Here is a 20,414-nt window from a genome sequence, read left to right on the forward strand (position 1 = left end):
ATAAGAAAAGAGAAAAGGAGAGACGGGAGAGAAAATTGAGTTTTGAGTTGTATTTTAAAAATTAGTTAACCAAACAAACTTTTTAATTTTTTCTATTATTCAAATCATGTTTTAAAAATCAAACCAAACACTACCTTGTATTTTTATGAAAAATCTTGTACAATGGAGTGGGGAGAGGTTAGTCAATAGTCTGTAGTCTTTGGATATAATCAAGTAATGTCTCAAAGTTGGGATTGATAAAAGGAGTAGGATCCATGATTTTGTGTTACAGCATGAAAAACCAATAAGAGACAATTAGTGACTAGCTGGTGGTAGGGATAGTGATGCCTGTGGAGCACCTAATGATTCTACAATGGGTGTAAAGAATATTGTTTTGAGTGTATTTAGCACTTCTACACATATATCTAGGCAAAAATGCTACATATAATTCCATCTTTTATTTCATTTTCTCACTTAAAGACACGTATGAGTGGGTCTCATATGCATTTATAAATGTGAATCCTATTAATTTGTGTCTAGGAACGAGAAAATGAAATAAAAAATTGGATTATATATGTGGCAATACAAAAAAGTATAAAGAATGATTTGACAATTTGCAGTGACTTTTTTACTAAAATCTTAACTCTCCAAACGGGGCATAAAATAGCCAAAAAATCAACTATTCTCTCTATTTTTTTACACGTCTTTTTATAATAAAAATTTAAAAAATAATTAATTCTCAAAACAACCACATAACCTGTAAGAGTTTTAAATAGTACTTTTCTTAAAATGATGTTGCATGCTCTTCAAACCTATATAAAGACTCTTAAAACTCACAACAAGAAGAGGCATTTGAGGGTGGCTTCACTTGTGCTTGGAGGCTCTTTTGTGAGGTTTCCAATTTTCTAGTTTTATTCAGGCAAAAATGCAAATTACCTCTAGGAAAATTTTAGTTTTTTTTCTCTCTCTTATTTTTCATTTTATTTTTAACAGGCCCGACACTGATGAAACAACTGTTTGATTGTCGTCGACAAACAACAATAGAAGATTAAAAGAGGTAAACGATTCATCAGTCTCAAAATTTTACTTCTGATAAATACAAAACTTAGTAACAATCGACATTTTAATTTTCTTAGTAGTTAATATATAATTACAAATCTTAAAAAAAACATAAATTGCAAAATTAACAATGCGCAAATTACATTTTGGTGGTAGGAATAAGAGTTATTTTCCATTGCCATTTATTGTATTTTTTTTTGTCTCTCCATTTTCTCTTACATAAGAGGGGGAAAGGAAAAGGAAAGAGAAATGAAAAAAATCGTTCGATAATTCGATGGGTCCTATTGATTTCTTCACGAATCGGCTCGATTATGCGAACCTTCCATTGATATATGTTGTAGTTCGCAATCGAATTTTTGGGTTAGGGTTTGTTATTATAAGTAATTTGAACAGTTCGAAAGTTACTGTGCTTTAGGGTTTTCGAACTTGAAATTTTATGATTTCGATTCTCCACACTTTGTTGAGGTTAGAGAATGTTTTGAATCTAGGTTCAGAACCGTTGATTGATGTTTACAACGGCTCTGCAAATCTGAATTCGTACAGAGACAGGCGATGAAGAGGGGTGATGTCGGGTGAATTTAGGGAAAAAATTGGAGATGGGTATTTCTATTTTGTCTCCATTTTTTTCTACCTCCAAACTTTGGTTGACTTTAGCATGTTTGGAGGTGTGAGGGTATTCAGCATATTCTGGAGTGGGAATGGATAGGACTATGCCAAATTCAGATAGGTACCTTTAAAGTACAAACTGTTTGTTTTGGTAGAAAATATTTTTTGAAAATTTTTACTCTGTTTGGTAGGATGAAAAACATTTTCTGTGGAAAACAAGCTTGGTGGGCGGAAAATGTTTTCTTTTGAATTGTAGAAAACATTTTTTGAACTAAAGTATGGCTAAGGCCACCACATCACCAATACATCACCACAACCCACCACCACTACTTCCTCCATCATCATCTCACTGCCACCGCCATTAACACCACCACTAGTACATTAGTTTCAAAGTTGCAACCAAACTTAAAAAAATATTTTCTGCTAAAACAGATGGAAAAATTCTGTTTTTGAAGAAGAAAGGTATAGGTGGAAGTTGGTTTTGGCATTGTTTGGAGTTATAATTTATAGCATAAAGGGTTATGAAACTATTGAGATCATCACTAGGAAATAGTGGTTTTGGTTGTCAAATTGTTTCAACTTTTTTGAGATTTTGATTTCACTATTTTGGTAGATGATTGAGTTGTTTACTAGGCTTGTATGTGTTTGAGAAATCATATTTTGGGTGTGAGAATGCCAATTAGGAAGATTACTTTGAATATTGTTCTAGTATTCTTCTGGCTTTCAACTCCTCTTTTATCTGTTCAATTACACACATTCACTTCATCAGGTTTAGAAACCATAGGTCTAAAAAGAAGCATGAGTATTAGCTTTAATTTCTTGAATTACTCTACCTTGTTTGGTTACATTTTCATTTTTCATGTTTTAGGATACAAAAACAATGAAAAATCTTGAAAACGCCCATTGTTTTCATTGTTGTGTAAAAATGGTTTTCAAAAATTCAAAGACATCTTTTTTATATTTTCTTAAAAAGTGGTTTGTTTTCAGAAACGTGTCCCTAAAATAGCTTTCAGAATCACTTTACCAAACTAGTCTTTTGAGTATCCTTGGTGAGCATCTCCAGTTATCTTACTTAACAATCTTAGGGATTCAAGTCTTAATTCTCAAGTGTATCCAAGTTGTGCTGTGTTTGGTTAGGGGATTTGGAGAGGGATTTAGAAAGAGCAAGGAAAAAAGTGTGTGAAACTGGGTGAAACTTAAGTATATTTTATTCACATTTCACTTACCTTTTTCATTTCCATTTCAAATCTCTTCTCAAATCCCCCAACCAAACATAACATTAGTCTTGTAACTCACTTATCTTGAGTCTTGTATTAACTCTTGATTACAGCAGATTGTTTTGATCTTTTATTTAAGAGTTTCCCTTTAAATCGTGTGTTTTTATGTGTGATTGTGATATGTGTAACTAATTAACTATCTAGACGTTATTTGTTGCTTTGAAGTTTAAATTGGTGATATTTGGACGGGTTTAGCCTATTCGTCCGCTCTAGGCACAAACTATTCTACGTGTGATCTCTCAACCTTGTTGATTGATTTTTACCCTTTGAGAATTTCTTCATTTAAGGGGTGATCATTGGTTCAATGATAAAAGTTTGGCCTAACAATTTTGAGGTTATGAGTTCAAGTCTCGAGAGTATCTAATCTCACCATTGATACAAGACGACTTAGAAGAATAAGAAGGAGAGAGAATTGTTTGTCCCCTAGATCTCTGCTTTTTCATTGGTGGCCATCTTCCAAGAAGTCCAAGGCCCAGAAAATTGTGGAGATGAAAAAGAGTGAGGAAGTATCAAGGAGGGTGGGATTGGAGCCAGAGAGAAAAGAGGATGTGGGTTGTTGGATGAATGGTCTGAAAAGTGAAGTTAATTTGATCAGATAGAGAGAGAAAGATGGAGGACAGATGCGCGTGAATGCAAACCGCATAGGTTGGGGTTGAGTAGAGAGAGAGAGAGAGAGAGAGAGGGGGGGGGGAGAGGTTAAGATAGGTAGTTTGGTCATTTTGTAAAAGCATGTCGTTATGAATACAATATTTAGCTCCTCGATCTACGGCCATACAATTTTATAAAATAGTCCTTTGGATTGAAGGCCTTTGTTTATTTTCGTTAAGTAAAATTGGTAAGAAAAAAAAATATTTTAGTCATTAAACTCAATGAAAATTATATTTTAAACATTTTATATACACTTACAATGAGTTTAATAGCTAAAATAATATTTTTCTGTCGGTTTTACTTAGCAAAAATAAGCAAATAATTTAAATTGAAAGAAATTAAAATATTAGAATTTAAATTGACAAAATTAAAAATTTTAGACTTATTTTGTTACAATAGCCAAAACTGTAGGATTTTTTTTTATGATTAACCCAACAGAGGCAGTAGTGAAGAGATGAGATGCTGTAACGATAGATGTAAGTGTTAGGGGACGGGATAGGCCTAGATTAACGTTGACTAGCGTTATAAATAGAGATATGAATCTACTTAATTTGACTAATGAAATGGCATTTGATAGGGCCGCGTGGAGAAGAAGGATTCATGTAGCCGACCCTATTTGATAGGACTTAAGGCTTGGCTTGGTTTGGTTTGGTAACCCAATTTTTTTACATAAAGTACAAATTAAAATAAATTTTATTTATCAATAACAAATGTTAAAATATGACGAAAATACTCTTAAATGAAATTTCAGTAACCTTCTCTGCCATCCTTCACACCATTAGATAAATTCAACAATGATAGAGACCACTAATTTTAGAGCTCTAAAAAGACCACTATTGACATGGCACTCAATAAAAAAAGAAAAAAAATACAACACCAAGGTCAAAACATCAAATCATTTCTGGTAGGGCCTACTGCCACATCATTAGTGATAGCACTAATTAGTGCTCTCACTCATTTTCCTAGATAAATTAGTAATTAAATGTGCTGAATTCAAATGTAATCTTAAAAAGTAGTAATAAGGAAAAGTAATATATTTATCATAAATAGAAATGTTATAAGGAAAGGAAGATCTAAATTGGCCTAAGATGCGATAATAAAATAATTTAAATTTATTTAATGTAATTGAACATTCTTCTTTAATAGAGTAGAATTGAGAAGGAATTCAGGTTACCGATCCCACTTAATTGAGCTACAAATGTGTGTAGCATTTGGTCAATGCCCCAGAAACACTGAATACCTTCTCCAAAAAGTATAACTTGACCATTGACTTTGGCCTCATTTGGAAAGATAGTAAAAAGTCACTTTTTGACTTTTAACTTATTTTTAATTACATCACCTTTTTATTTTATTACATATTTTTTTTTAAAAAAAGTCAAAAAAAAATCAAGAAGTCAACTTTTAACCAATTTTTCAAAACAAGTCAAAATATCACATCGTTTTGCTACATAACAAAATTTTAAATATTTTCATAATATTATGTGAAATTATTTATATAGTGCATAAGAAGAACACTAGTGAGTCATCTTATCTCTTGAACTACTTAACAAAAATTAGTTAACATGTCTTATCTATAAAATTTTTCTCTATTTGATTGGTTTTAAATATCACGCAAGTAATTTAATATAATGGTACTTAGAGACTGTTGAATACTTACCATTAGTATTAGTAATGAGTTCATCACTTACACACATTTAAAGACCAATAGAATATCATTTTGTAATTGTTATAGGACAAGATTATTTAAAAATAAAGGTTGGACTCCTCTTATATTTACATCTCAATATGAAAAAACTTGAGCCGTCTATAAGACTCATTACAAGTCCCGTTTCGATGATCCGAACTAATCATATTGTAAGGTCTTCAATGTTTATCATTCATAAAAAAAAATTAAGTTGATCCAATAATCGTAACATTTTCATTTTATTATATTTGTTTATAAAAAAATGAACGATAGTTATATTTTGAAAATAGACCATTTAATTTTTTAGAGACAAGCTCCATAAAATGAAAAAGTTATAGTTTTTGGATCAAACTATTTTTTTCATAAATGATATACATTGAGAACCTTACAAAATAAACTGTTTAAATCATTGCAACAAGACTTATGGTGGGCCACACAAATTCCTTAAATTCTCTTATGTTGAAATGTGATTATAAGAGAAACACAACCTAAAACAAAAAGTCTAGGAACATAGAACAAACACAACTCTCTCATTTGAGGTAGGTTATACTTTTTGTGGGTTCCACACACCTATATGAGATAATTGTATTCGATTCTGTGACAGATTTATGTGTTTCTAGAATAACTATATAAAAGCACAACTTTTGATTAATAAATCTCAATCCAACAAGTGTACTAATTCCATCAAAAAATACAAACCCAGCTACTTTGAACTAATTATAAATTGTGTTTTGTTTATAAATATTATAAAGAGTGTGAACAAAATCAAACTCAAGATTACATGACACTGGATCATTAAATAAAATTTTCCTCGAAATGGAGTTACCATATTTAGGGCTCGTTTTGGAATTAGCTATTTTATTTGATTTTTTGATATTTTACCAAAAAATACACAAAAAAATATAGATAGTGATGTGACAATTTGTAATATCTTTTCGACTATTTTAGCCTACGAACAAACAAGGCCTTAAACCTATAAAAAGACTCATAACCCACAAGAGGCTTTGAGAAGGGTGGCTTCACTTTTGGTTTTTTTTTTTTTTTTTTGGAGAGCTCTATTCTTTGAGAAAGGGGGCTTCACTTGAAGTTTTTTTTGAGGTAGTTCAACTTTTCATTCCTATTCAAACAAAATTGCAAAATACCAAGAATGAGAATTGTATACTTTTTTCTTCTTTTTTTTCATTTTATTTTTAACAGGTTTATATAGTGAAGAAGCAATTGGTTGGTAGTCTCTGGGCAACGATAGAAGTTTAAAAGAGGTAATTATTATCAATACTTCTATTCACGTTCTAATTGTAATATTATTGTCTCGTACTTTTAATTCTTGTTTTATTTTTTAAAATGTTTATCAATTATAAAAATTTATGTTTGTTAGCACGAAACTTATAGGCACGCGTCATAGGAGCGTAACTTCAAAAAATACAAAATAGATAATTGTTTTTATATAATTAAAAAAACTTACATTAAGTAAATTACTCTTTTTGTTGTTGCTAAATTAAAATTTTTATTTTTCATTTTGATTTATTTTCTTGCTTTTTCTTCTACTCTTTTTCCATATAAAAAAAGAAAAAAAAAAGTTTGTAATGAAACGGCTCGATTTCTTCATGGAACGCTGGATAATACAAACTTTCCGTTGCAATTTGCAATCAGATTTTAGGGCTAGGGTTTCATTTTAATTCATTTGAGATGTCAAATCTTGATTCGAAACTATGCCACAAGTGTTTCAAACTCCTTGTAAATCGAAACCCTAAATTTTATTCTTTGTTTTGGATCCCAAATCCAAACCCCAAATTTACACTCATAGAAAGAGAAACAATTGAATATGACGGTTCAATATTGATCGTTGGGTTTCAAGAAGTCTGCAAATTTGAATTCGTAAATGACTGAGTTTCAATGCCGATAATCTAATGATTAAGCGGTGAAGAAAACGAAGAGTGATTTGTTGATAAAATTGGAAATTGCTTCTTTTTTTCTTTTTTTTCTTATTTAAACTCCATTTTTTTACTACTTCCAAGTTCCAAGCCCACATTGGCAGGGGTAATTTTTAAAATTGTTATTTATCATAAATTTTTGTCCTGAAAATGAGGTGTACAATATAGATTTAAAACTAGTGAAATATGAGTCATACCAAGAAGATTGTGAATACTTTTTTCTAAATAATTTTTTTTTAAAGTATTAATATTAATGCATGATTTTTTTTTCTTCTCATATATCACACATCTTAAATCTCTTTTCAAAGAAATCTATCTATATGCGAGTATAAAGAAAAATTAAGAATTGTGGTATATTTATCAGATGGAGGTGTTAGGGGGTTGGGGGTGCAGTATTTTTGGGAGAGTGAGAATAAATAGAACTAATTTTTGTTTTATTTTTTTGACAATCAAGCCGAGGGGATGAGGAAGTTCACTACTACCAAATTTAGGCATCACACCTGATAAGACAACCCCTCATCTACGAAGGCCTTGTTTGGCATGCAACCTTTTTAGTTTAAAATCTAAAAAGTTATTAAAAAAATAAAAAAACTTATAACTTATACAAAAAAGTTAAAGATTTTTTTTCTTTTTATTTTTTGTACATCTTTTCATAAAAAATCAAAAAGTCATTTCAAATATATTAATTTTTTTTACCTCATATTTTAATTAAAAAGTTAAAAACCTACTAAAATAGTCTATTTTCAAATGGGGCCTAAGTTAACCCTTAATGCATTTGGAGTAAAAAACAGTACAAATTTAGTTGAAAGGAAGAGTTTTATGAGGTTACGGATTCATTTGGATGGACTTTGAGTTGAAATTGTGTTTTTAACGAGGAAATATAGTTGAAACTTGGAATTGAGGTTTGGCATTATTTGGAGTTATAAATTATAGTAGAAAGAGTTATGAAACTATTGAGAACATCATTAGGAATAGAGGTTTACATTGTCAAATTGTTAATGTCACTCTTTGGCTCTGTTTATTTATCATATATGGATATGAGACCAGATATAATATGAGATGGGTCTCATATATTTTTTTCATCTCCTTATATTCTCATATTTGGTCGCTCCAGATATAGGAAATCCGAATAGTATATGATGCAAAAAGGGAATATGCAATACAGTCTCCTATGGTATTGTATATCCAACACCGTCGGATATAGCTCATCTTTCATCCAAATGTCAAAAATAATCACTCTCCTCTTATTCCATCTTATATCATATCTTAATCAAACATAGTATAATTGATCCTACAGTATATATAATACATCTCATATCTTACAACATATTTTATTCCATTATTATTCTTAAGTATTATATATCCTCCTAAAACCTTTATATTCAATCTGGACAATCAAACGGGGCCTTTTGGTAGATAATTTGAGTAATTTACTAAGTTTTGTATGTATTTGGAAAGTCCGGGTATGAAAATGCCAATTAAGAAGATTTTCTTGATTATAATTTAACAACTAATCAATTGAATTTTGGATCAAGTGTTAGAGATCGTTATTATCAATTGCGGCCTTTGATTCAAGTAATAGATGATAACTGGAGGAAGAAAATGTTAGATAGGATCTGGTTTTCACTTAATAGGTGATTGTTATATATAAAAAATGTATAAAAATATATAAATATAATTGAAAATTGTTTTGGGAACATGCTATTTTAGTAACAAAATTTTTAAAAAAAATATTATAAACAATAATTATTTTTCTATTTTTTACACATTTTTTTATTTTAAAAAATTCAATATATATATAAAAGAAGTAACTTTCCAAAACAACTAGGAAAAATTACTCATAAATCACATTTTAGTAAATGTTACTCTAGTTAGTCCTAAGTGTTTTTTCTTAAGTCATTTAGTCCTTTTTATTTTTGGTGTGATATATGTTTTTGATATATGATGTTTGATGATGTTTGTTGGAGAGTTGATGATGTTTGATGATGTAGTTGATGTTTGATGATGTTGATGATGTTCAGAAATGAGGGAAATCTTAAAAAGGTCTATAGTGAACTTTTAACATTCAAATAGGACTTATTAGTCTACAAAATAAAAGACCGGATCAAATAGTTCAACAAATTAAAATTTAAAATTTATTGGTGTTTTGCCCAAACAACTATGAGAATAGCTATAAAAAAATAAATAAATAAAGTGCATTGAAATACATCGAAATTTTAATTATTTTAACATTATCATTTCTATAATGACAACTCGTAATATTGTTGTTAGGATGTTACGTTTTCAAAATTTATTTTTCATGTTGACAAGCCATGATTTTATCAACGAGGGCTATTATTAATATCTCATCAATTTTATTTTTTTTTATTTTTTTTATTATAATAATAATCTCAAATGAAATTATTAAAAATGATTTTAATAATTTTAGGACACCTCATCTTACAATTAAATTCATACACTTACTATATCACGAGTTAAGATTTATAAGAGCACCTACCTCCATTACCACCCATCTATCTTCTCCAAATCTCACTTTCAAACCTATCTGCCTTCAAAACTTTAAAAACTCTTTGGCAGCAATATTTCGGCGGTAACGGTGGCTACCATTTGATTACCTATACTTCTTCAGCAATGACAATGATTACAAGTGTTTCGAGCACAACTCCATGAAACGAGAGGAGTGCAATAATAAAAGTTCAGAGGAGGTTTATAACTTTGATGGTGTTCTTAACTCAAAAAATATTGACCTTATAAGAGTAAATTTCTTGAAAAAAATGGCAAAAATAATAAAAAGTGTTTGTCATTTTTTTAGGACTAAACTCCCGAATATATGACCGGAATTCAGAAACACAAACCTGAACATTGTTTATTTGTTCGGAAACATGTAACCAAACATCTATTTTCTCAAGTCATGAACAAGTATGTAGAGATGAAATAATAATCATCTTCGTGAGTTTTGTAAGAATTTTTGGGAGAGGCTTTTTGGGGTGTAGGGGTGTGCATTCAATTGAATGAGTGAAATATTTTCATAAGGACAGTTTTGGTATTATTTGGGGGAGAAAAGAAATTTTAAAAGTTTTAAAATTTATAAGTGGGTTTCCAAAGAAATGGGGGGTTTAAAATAATTGATACCCACTAATAGAAGCACTCTTATTAAGACCATATACATTGTATATCTAGATTGAAGGGGAAATGTTGTGCACCATTTTAGTAGGGCATATCATATGCATCTTACTATAAAATGTGTAATTTTAATTTTATCATAAAATTTTGTAATATTAATTATAAGATACGTAATCTCGTCATAAATTGGTGTAATAAAAAAAATGTTGTAACAAAATAAACTTTTACAATATCAACTACAAAATTTTAAATATTTGTTATGTTAATTTGTCGAAAGATTATGCATTTTGTGGTTGATATTACAAATTATTGTAATAAAGTTAGAGCATTGTTATTCAAGACCGAAAAATAGACTTAATTTTCAAATTCAGTGATATAGAAATCAATTAGGATATTAAAGACAACACTTTCTCGCATATTTCCTCAATCATTAACTAATAATATCGCTTACACATTATTGGATTCAGAAAATGGATCTAAAATATGGGCTTGTATATAATTTTTTATAAAGGTATACATTTTTATGATAAGGTGTATATAGTATACACTAAGAGCATGTTTGTTTGGAGGGATAAGAGTGTGGGATTGAACTATTAATAGTCCATTGTTTGTTTGAAAATTTTTGCTTCGGACTAATAGTCCCACAAATATGAGACTATCCTATCCCACGAGGGGAGGTGAGATAGAAACTATGGGATTGGTATCCCATGAGATTATTTTGTGAAATGTTCATTTTACCATCCATTCTATTACTCAGTAAACAATTAGAAAAAAGTAAAATAGTTTTTTGAACATTTATAAATTATTTTTTTAGTGTTGTTAATTTAAAATTATATATTAAATAAAAAATTTAAATTATAAATTATAAATTTAATTTAATTAAAAATAATAAATTTAAAATTATGGCCTTATAAATTAAATTTTTTTAGTGTTGTTAAAAAATTAAATTTACATATTAAATAAAATTATTTTTTTAGTGTTGTTAATTTAAAATTATATATTAAACAAAAAATATAAATTATTAATTAAATTTATTTAAAAATAATAAATTATAAATTATGGCCTTATAAATTAAATTTTTTTTAGTGTTGTTGAAAATTTAATTTATATATTAAATAAAATTATTTTTTATGGTCGTTAATTTAAAATTATATATTAAATAAAAAATATAAATTACAAATTTAATTTAATTTAAAATAATAAATTAAAAATTATGGCCTTATAAATTAAATTTTTTTAGTGTTGTTAAATTATAAATTATAGATTACAAATTTAAAATTTAAAATTATATATTAAATAAAAATTATAAATTACAAGAATAAAATAATAACATTTATCATTCTCTATAATATGTCAAACAAATATGGGATTCAATAGAATAGTCCAATCGAGACCTCTAATCCCATAACTAAACAAACATAGGATACAAATTTAGTCCAACTAAATAGCCCCGGGACAATGTATCTCAAGACTAATAGTCCGATAAATTATAATCCCTCCTTATCCAGTCTGTTCAAATAAACACATCCTAAAAAGGTGTACACGAAAAGGTTTTCCATAGATGGAAGGGAAACGCATCAATAAATCTGACAAATTTTCTTACTAATTGATGTGATATCTAATTTAAAAAAAAAAAAAAAGTTACAATTTTAAAATAAGACAATTGTAACAAAAGAAAAAAAAGGATATTTTAGAAACTTAAACTGAAACAACTTTAATAATGTAATAGGTGTCGTGTTAATAAGTATCGCATTAGTGTAAACAGAGAGAGGTTTATCTTTAGTTCATATTGGATTGAAGGGTGTTGTTGGGCTTTCGTAGGTTCACCGTGAAATCCACATCGATAATCTGAAGTGTTCAATCTGTAAGACTCATTAAGTACTTTATCCCTGCAAAAATTACGTTGATCGGATATGAATAGTCATTTGATCAGATCACATTTGTGTTAACAAATATTGTTTTTTTTTTAAATCAAATGTGATCTGATCAAGTAATTATTGATATCTTATTAACGTGATTTTTTAAAATGATTAAGTACTCAACAAGCCCTAAACATTTGAATAATTTAAATTATCGATGTGGGCTCTGTAGTAGGCCTACGGAGGCCTAATAACACCCTCCAATTAATTTTTCCAACTAAAAAGAAATCTCTCCCCCCAAAAAAATTACAAAATTTATTAATTTATATGACATTACTCATTGAAATATAGGTAAACCAACCCCTTCTTTTAAAATGAAGAAATTATTCAGTGGGCCATGTAACTTTACGCCAACCTTATCACCCCTTTTGGTAGTGGGGTTCATCAGTTGACCTCTTAAGTACTCCTTATGTATTTTCTAGAAAATATTATAAATTTTAAATTTTCTATTAAATAAATGATCAAATATTTCACATAGATGTAAGATTCACAAAATTACCACACACCTATGGGAGAGACATTTGGTCATTTGTTTGGTAAAAAATTTAGGTTGCGTTTGGTAGAGCTTTCTAAATAGGATTTGAGAGTAAAAGATATATTTTGAATTTATGAGTTTTGGAATTATGATTTGAGTGTAGAAAATTTGTTTGGTGAAAGAGTTTTGAAAAGAGTTTTGAATTGAGTGAAGAATTTTTTATGTGACATATGATATTTGATAGAAAAATTTACAACTCATAACCAAACACACAACTCAAAATTCTATTAGAGCTCAAAAAATTCAAAAAATATTTTTTCCGAATATATAAAAATTAATATGTGTCAATTGCAAAAAAAAAAAAAATTACTGTTCCAGGCAACTGGCCGGATGACCAGTGGGACGATCGGTTAGCCCAAATTTTCCCGCCTAAGATAGAGTTTTCAAAATTGAATATGGAATTAACTTTGAAAAACCGTAAACAAACATGAAACTCAAATAAAGGGGTAGAATTAGCTTTGAAAAAGCGTTCCAAACAGAGCCTTAGTATTCCTACCATTTTCCATACAACGCTGATACATACACCCAGTGGGGGTCGACCCCCAGTGAGGTGGCGACCCCCTATTCGCTGAAAACACACACAAAAAAAAAAAGAAAACTGTTTTTTTTGGGCCAATCCCGGAGTGACACCTCACTGGGGGTCGACCCCCAGTGGGGGTAAGAAGCATTTTTTATTTTCCATATTTTCCTCTGCACCCAATTTATGCATTGAAACTCTTGGGCTTCATTTGATTTCGTTTTTAAAATGAGTTTTGAATTATATTTTGAAAGATAAGTTACTGAAAAAAGTTTTGAAAGTTAAAATTTGTTTAGTTATGAGTTTTAAAAATAGTTTTTGGATGATTTGTAATTTCTTTTGATTTTTTTTAGTTGAATAGATAAGTGTGAGAGAAAATTTGATTGATTAATATATAAAATGTAAGAGAATGAGAGAGAAGAGAAAAAAAAAGTGATTTATTTATTTATTAATAATAAAAAAAGATAGAAAGAGGGAGGAGAAAGAAAATTGAGGGAGTTGTATTTTAAAAATTAGTTTAACTAAATAAGCTTTTTAATTCTATTTTTCTTTCAAATCATGTTTTAAAAATCAAACCAAACACCACCTTGTATTTTATGAAAAATCTTATACAATGGAGTGGAGAGAGGTTACTCAGCCTCCGTTTGGGAAGTGAGTTGGCTTTTTGGCCTTTTAACTTTTTTGGCTATTTGAGTCTGGGCTCAAAAGTTTGGTTTGGGAAGGGCTTTTTGATTTTTTGGCTTTTTTGACTTTTTTTGTGAGAGAAGAGTGTAATGATTATGAGTTAGATGTGATGTTTTGTCTGTTGTAGCTCAAATAGCCTATTCTGTCTTTTGTGGCTCAAAGAGCCAAAAGAATTCAAATGAACTCTTTCCAAACGACACCTCAATAGTCTGTAGTCTTTGCATATAATCAAGTAATGTCTCAAAGAAGTTGGAAATGATAAAAAAAAAAAAAAAAAAAAAAAAAAAAAAAAAAAAAGGGTAAGATCCATGATTTTGTGTTGCAGCAAGAAAAATCAGTAAGAAACAATTAGTGATTAGATGGTTATAGGGATAGTGATGCCTGTGGAGTGGAGCGCCTAATGATTCTACAATGGGTGTAAAGAAAATTGTTTTGAGTGTATTTAGCAGCTCTACACATATATCTAGGCAAAAACGCTACATATAATTATATCTTTTATTTCATTCTCTCACTTAAAGACACAAGTGAATGAGTCCCATATATATTTATAAATGTGAATCCTATTAATTTGTGTCCAGAAACGAGAAAATGAAATAAAAAATTAGATTATATACGTGGCTATGACAAAAAATATAAAGAATGATTTGACAATTTGTAGTGACTTTTTTTTACTAAAATCTTAACTCTTCAAACGGGACATAAAACAGTCAAAAAATCAATTATTCTCTCTATTTTTTTACACGTCTTTTTATAAAAAAATTTAACTAAAATAGTTAATTTCCAAAACAATCACATAACCTTTTAAGAGTTTTAAATAATATTTTTCTTAAAATGATGTTGCCATGCTCTTCAAACCTATATAAGGACTCTTAAAACTCACAACAAGAAGAGACATTTGAGGGTGGCTTCACTTGTGCTTTGGAGGCTCTTTTGTGAGGTTTCCAAATTTTCTAGTTTTATACAGGCAAAAATGCAAATTACTTCTAAGAAAATTTTAGTTTTTTTCTCCCTTTTATCTTTCATTTTATTTTTAACAGGCCCGGTACTGAAGAAACAGCTATTTGATTGTCGTCGACAAACAACGACAACAGATTAAAAGAGGTAAATAATTCATCAGTCTCAAAATTTTACTTCTAATAGATACGAAACTTAGTCACTATCGACATTTCAAATTCCTTAGTGGTTAATATATAATTACAAATCTTAAAAAAAAAAAACATAAATTGCAAAATTAACAATGCACAATTTGCATTTTGGTGGTAGGAATAGGAGTTATTTTCCATTGCCATTTATTGTATTTTTTTTTTCTCTCCATTTTCTCTTACATAAGAGGGGGAAAGTAAAAGGAAAGAAAAAAAGAAAAAATCGTTCGATAATTCGATGGGTACTATTGATTTCTTCACGAATCAGCTCGATTATGCGAACCTTCCATTGATATATGTTGTAGTTCGCAATCGAATTTTAGGGTTAGGGTTTTTTATTATAATTAATTTGAACAGTTCGAAAGTCACTGCGCTTTAGGGTTTTCGAATTTGAAATTTTATGATTTCGATTCTCTACGCTTTGTTGAGGTTAGAGAATGTTTTGAATCTAGGTTCAGAACCGTTGATTGATGGTTACAACGGCTCTGCAAATCTGAATTCGTACAGGGACAAGCGATGACGAGGGGTGATGTTGGGTGAATTTAGGGAAAAAATTGGAGATGGGTATTTCTGTTTTGGCTCCATTTTTTTCTACCTCCAAACTTTGGTTGACTTTAGCATGTTTGGAGGTGTGAGGGTATGTAGCATATTCTGGAATGGGAATGGATAGGACTATGCCAAATTCAGATAGGCACCTTTAAAGTACAAGCTGTTTGTTTCGGTAGAAAATATTTTTTGAAAATTTTTACGCTGTATAGTATGACGAAAAACATTTTCTGTGGAAAACAAGCTTGTTGGGCTGAAAATGTTTTCTTCTTTTGGATTGTAGAAAACATATTTTGAACTGAAGTATGGCCAATGCCACCACATCATCACCACTACATCACCACAACCCACCACCACCACTTCCTCTATCATCATCATCTCACTGCCACCGCCATTAACACCACCACTAGTACATTAGTTTCAAAGTTGCAACCAAACTTAAAAAAATATTTTTTGCTAAAACAAACGGAAGGTACTTCAAAGGTGCAAAATTCTGTTTTTGAAGAAGAAAGGTATAGTTGGAAGTTGGTTTTGGCGTTGTTTGGAGTTATAATTTATAGCATAAAGGGATATGAAACTATTGAGATCATCATTAGGAAATAGTGGTTTTGGTTGTCAAATTGTTTAGACTGTTTTGAGACTTTGATTTCACTATTTTGGTAGATGATTGAGTAATTTACTAGGCTTGTATGTGTTTGAGAAATCATATTTTGGGTATGAGAATGCCAATTAGGAAGATTGCTTTGAATATTGTTCTAGTATTCTTCTGGCTTTCGACTCCTCTTCTATCTGTTTAATTACACACATTCACTTCATCAGGTTTAGAAACCATAGGCCTAAAAAGAAGCATGAGTGTTAGCTTTAATTTCTTGAATTACTCTACCTTGTTTGGTTACATATTCATTTTTCATGTTTTAGGATACAAAAGCAATGAAAAATCTTGAAAACACCCATTATTTTCATTGTTGTGTAAAAATGGTTTTCAAAAATTCAAAAAAAATCTTTTTGTATATTTTCTTAAAAAGTGGTTTGTTTTCAGAAATGTTTCCCTAAAATAGCATTCAGAATCAGTTTACCAAACTAGTCTTTTGATTATCCTTGGTGGGCATCTCCAATTATCTTACTTAACAATCTCAAGGATTCCAGTCTTAATTCTCAAGTGTATCTGAGTTAGCATTGTAACTCACTTATCTTGAGTCTTGTATCAACACTTGATTACAGTGGATTGTTTTGATCTTTTATTTAAGAGTGTCCCTGTAAACCGTGTGTTTTCATGTGTGATTGTGATCTGTGTAATTGAATAACTATCTAGACTTTATTTGTTGCTTTGAAGTTTAAATTGGTGATATTTGGATGGGTTTAATCTATTCGTCTGCTCTAAGCACAATCTAGGTCTACCTGTAATCTCTCAACCTTGTTGATTGATTTTTCCTCTTTGAGAATTTGTCCATGTAAGGGATTACCACTGGTTCAATGGTAAAACCTTGCCTTAATAACCTTGAAGTTATAGGTTCAAGTCTCGGGACAACCACTTTACGTACTATGCCAAAGGTTAGGTGTGTACCTAATCTTTTCCCTTCCAAACACACATTAATGTGTACTATTTAAACGTTGTTTTTAGAATTTCTCCATTTGACATTGTTTTTTTCTTCATATAATTCTTTTCAATGCCACATCAATATACAATCTCTAAACTAAAACAATTTACTCATCCTTTCTCCATTTTCTAGAAAAAGGTGTCAGACTTCATCAGTTTGTCAAGCACAGTTCCACTATCTTTGAATTAAAGAAATTTATGGGGCATAGAACAACCAAGTCAACATGGTGGTGTTGTTCCTTCACCTCATTGATATATTGCTTACTCAATAACCCTTGACTCCGCTGATCGTTTTGATAATCATATTTTGAAGAACATAGATAGTTTTCTCAGAGCATTTTGTTCTGATATTCAAACCGTCCTTGTTCTATTTCGACTAATTGGTCAAGAATCCAAACTCATCAAGTATGCAGAGGCCAAAGCAACCAAAGCCTAAGCCAAAGCAACAGAAGCCGATGCCAACAAAATGGATAGAATACATCAACGATGATCGTCTCAGACTGGCAATTCCTGTTGGACCCCGTTTCCAAGCTGAAATTCCAGCTTGGACTGGTCCACCTCACAAGGACTGTTCTCACAATGAATCAGATACTTCAAAATGGTTGGGCATCGAAGTTTGGCCAATCAAAGGCAATGGTCCAGATACAAAAGCCGGTGTGGTTGGGAAAGGGAGGCCCGAATTTTGCACATGTGTCTCCCCTGGATCTATCGAATGCGTTAAACGCCACGTCACTGACAAGAGGCTCCAGCTGCAGTTTGGTTTGGGTCCCGCCTTTTGGAAATGGAGATTTGATGAGATGGGACAAGATGTTTCGAAGTTGTGGAATTTAGAGGAGCAGAGAAAGTTCGATTATCTTGTGAAATCGAATCCCATATCTCAGGGTAAAAGTTTTTTGAAGCCTGCGTTGGAGCGTTTGCCTTCCCAGCACAGAGAAACCATAGTAAGCTACTACTTCAATGTCTATGTTCCTCGGCGCATGAGTATCCAGACCAGGGCCGGATGCAAAATTACCGACACCGATGACGATGAGACTGATGAGGCCCCTCATTCAAAAAGTTCCCGAAAAAGGTGCAGAGCCGATAGCGTTACCTCGAGCAGTAGTAAATATGTGAAGACCAGGTACTTGACTGGGCGAAGATGAGTATCTTACTCTTTTCAGACCCGATTGAGGTTAAGAGAGATGTTTTGTATTGTAATGTGTAAAACAGGTAAAGCACATAAAAGTGTTTGGGTTCAACTGAAAATGAAAAATCATGGTAAACTGTTGTATCTTGTGATCCTTTTTGTTAGCCATTGGTTTGTTTTTGTATCTGAATTCAGCTCTGAACTATGTAATTTACTAGCCTGACTAGTTTTGTCTTTTTAAACTTGAGACAATTTTCTTGTGGTTTTTTTTTTCTTTTGGGGATATTTTTATGTTGATGTTCTTTGGTAAATGCTACTTTGAACGTTACCTGGTATGATGTCTAGATTCGAGTCTTTATCGCTGCATGATGCAATTTGTCCCTTGCTTGGTTTCCACCTTTGAAAATGTGAAGAGCTATTTGTTTCAATCCCTAGTGTAGCACATGACTTTGAATGAATTTTATATCCTCCATTGGTGTTTCTTGTTACTATTGAATTGTAAATTATGAATATAGAACTCACATCTTGGGGAGTGTTCAAACAAGTTTTCCCCTTTGGAGGAAAAGCCCACTTTGTAAACATAGAGCTTGCTTGCATGCATGGTAGGCATAGAGGGGTTCTCTTCCCAAATTTAAGTAGTTTGGGCCACAGTAATTTTTTCATTCAACAATTACTAAAGAGAAGCTCTTACAAGCTTGTGGATCCTACACATTGGGCATGTTTATTCACTTTTAAAAAGTTAGTTTTAGCTTGTTTAATACCAATTTTTGTTTATATTTTTAGAAATTTTGAAAACTGTAAACAAAATTCATTTAGTATCATTTTCGCTTTCAAAAAAATTGTATACAGTTTATAAAATTTATTAAAATTTTGTAACTACAAAAAAATTAGTTTCATTTATTTAGAATTTTGTTTCTTTATTACTCATTCTCCCTGCTCTTTTAAACATTGCCAGTCACCATCGTCGATAACCTCTTCCAACAATTACCTTTCATGGTTGGCCACTGTTTCTTAGCGAAAACCAATTTCAGCCACCACCTTAAGTCATTTGGTGACCACCATCTCCAACTACTAGCAATCACTTTCGGCCACCAACCATCTTTGCAGTCCGGCAACCACCTCCCACAAGTGGCAACCACTTGGATCACAGCACTGGGCTGCTAACAACCACCTCCTACCATCCAACTCCTTTCACTTGTTTGAAAACAAGTGTGTACCAAATATGTTTATTTTGTTTTTTTATCAAAAATAAATATAAAATGTTTAATATTTTCTATAAACTAAAAATAGTAAATTATAAATTTTATCAACCAGTATCTTAAAATTCAGTTTAACTTTTTTAACTTGAAAAGTGAAAACAGACTGCCACTTGCCTGCATGAAGTTGGAATCACTAGTAATTGAGGATCGGCCAAAACAGGAAAGAAATAACTGGAACATTGCATTGCTCAGGACCATTGTTTTATTTGGCAATTTGCATTCTGGTTTAATGATGAAACGAACATTGGGGACCAGCCCACCACACTTGTTGAAATCTGGGCTGTTCTTAGGGTTCCGACTGGGACATGTCGGTTTGGACTCAGATTTTGAAGTCTCTCTTGTTGAGAGTACTTTGGTTTTGACAAAAAAATATTTTTTAATATTTGATTGCAATTTTGACTTACGCCAAATTTGGCATCTCTTTAAAAAGATAAAAAGTTATTCAAAATGTTAAAAAATTATCACTATTCATCAAAAAAAAATATTAAAAAATTAATTTTTCACACATTCATACAACTCAGCAATCATGTGATCTCAGCGCTGTGCAACGTTTGTGAAGAAAAATTACACAGTTTGGTTGCAATTTTCACATACTGTTGTTCGGTCCATAGGAGCCCATCACGGGTCCCGTTTTGATAATCTGAACCGTTAAATGTGTAGAACTCGTCGAGTACTATATATTTGTAAAAAATCACGTTGATCAGGTATCGATAACTACATGATCAAATCAATTTTGTATAAAAAAATGGATGGTATTATAATTAACGATTGAAAAAAAATAA

At 30.7% G+C, this 20,414-nt stretch overlaps 1 non-coding gene across 1 annotated transcript; it reads left to right on the plus strand.

Moving 5' to 3' along the window:
- The first annotated feature begins 766 nt into the window (after window positions 1-766).
- Window positions 767-18,711, plus strand: LOC114297330 (uncharacterized). Its single transcript, XR_003641461.2, has 5 exons — window positions 767-872; window positions 973-1,036; window positions 6,451-6,512; window positions 15,000-15,063; window positions 17,381-18,711. It is a non-coding gene; the product is annotated as an uncharacterized LOC114297330 (transcript).
- The last annotated feature ends 1,703 nt before the right edge of the window (window positions 18,712-20,414 follow it).

This window comes from Camellia sinensis, chromosome 14 (genome assembly GCF_055761805.1).
Source record: "Camellia sinensis isolate YWXY chromosome 14, ASM5576180v1, whole genome shotgun sequence".
Taxonomy (NCBI): Eukaryota; Viridiplantae; Streptophyta; class Magnoliopsida; order Ericales; family Theaceae; genus Camellia; species Camellia sinensis.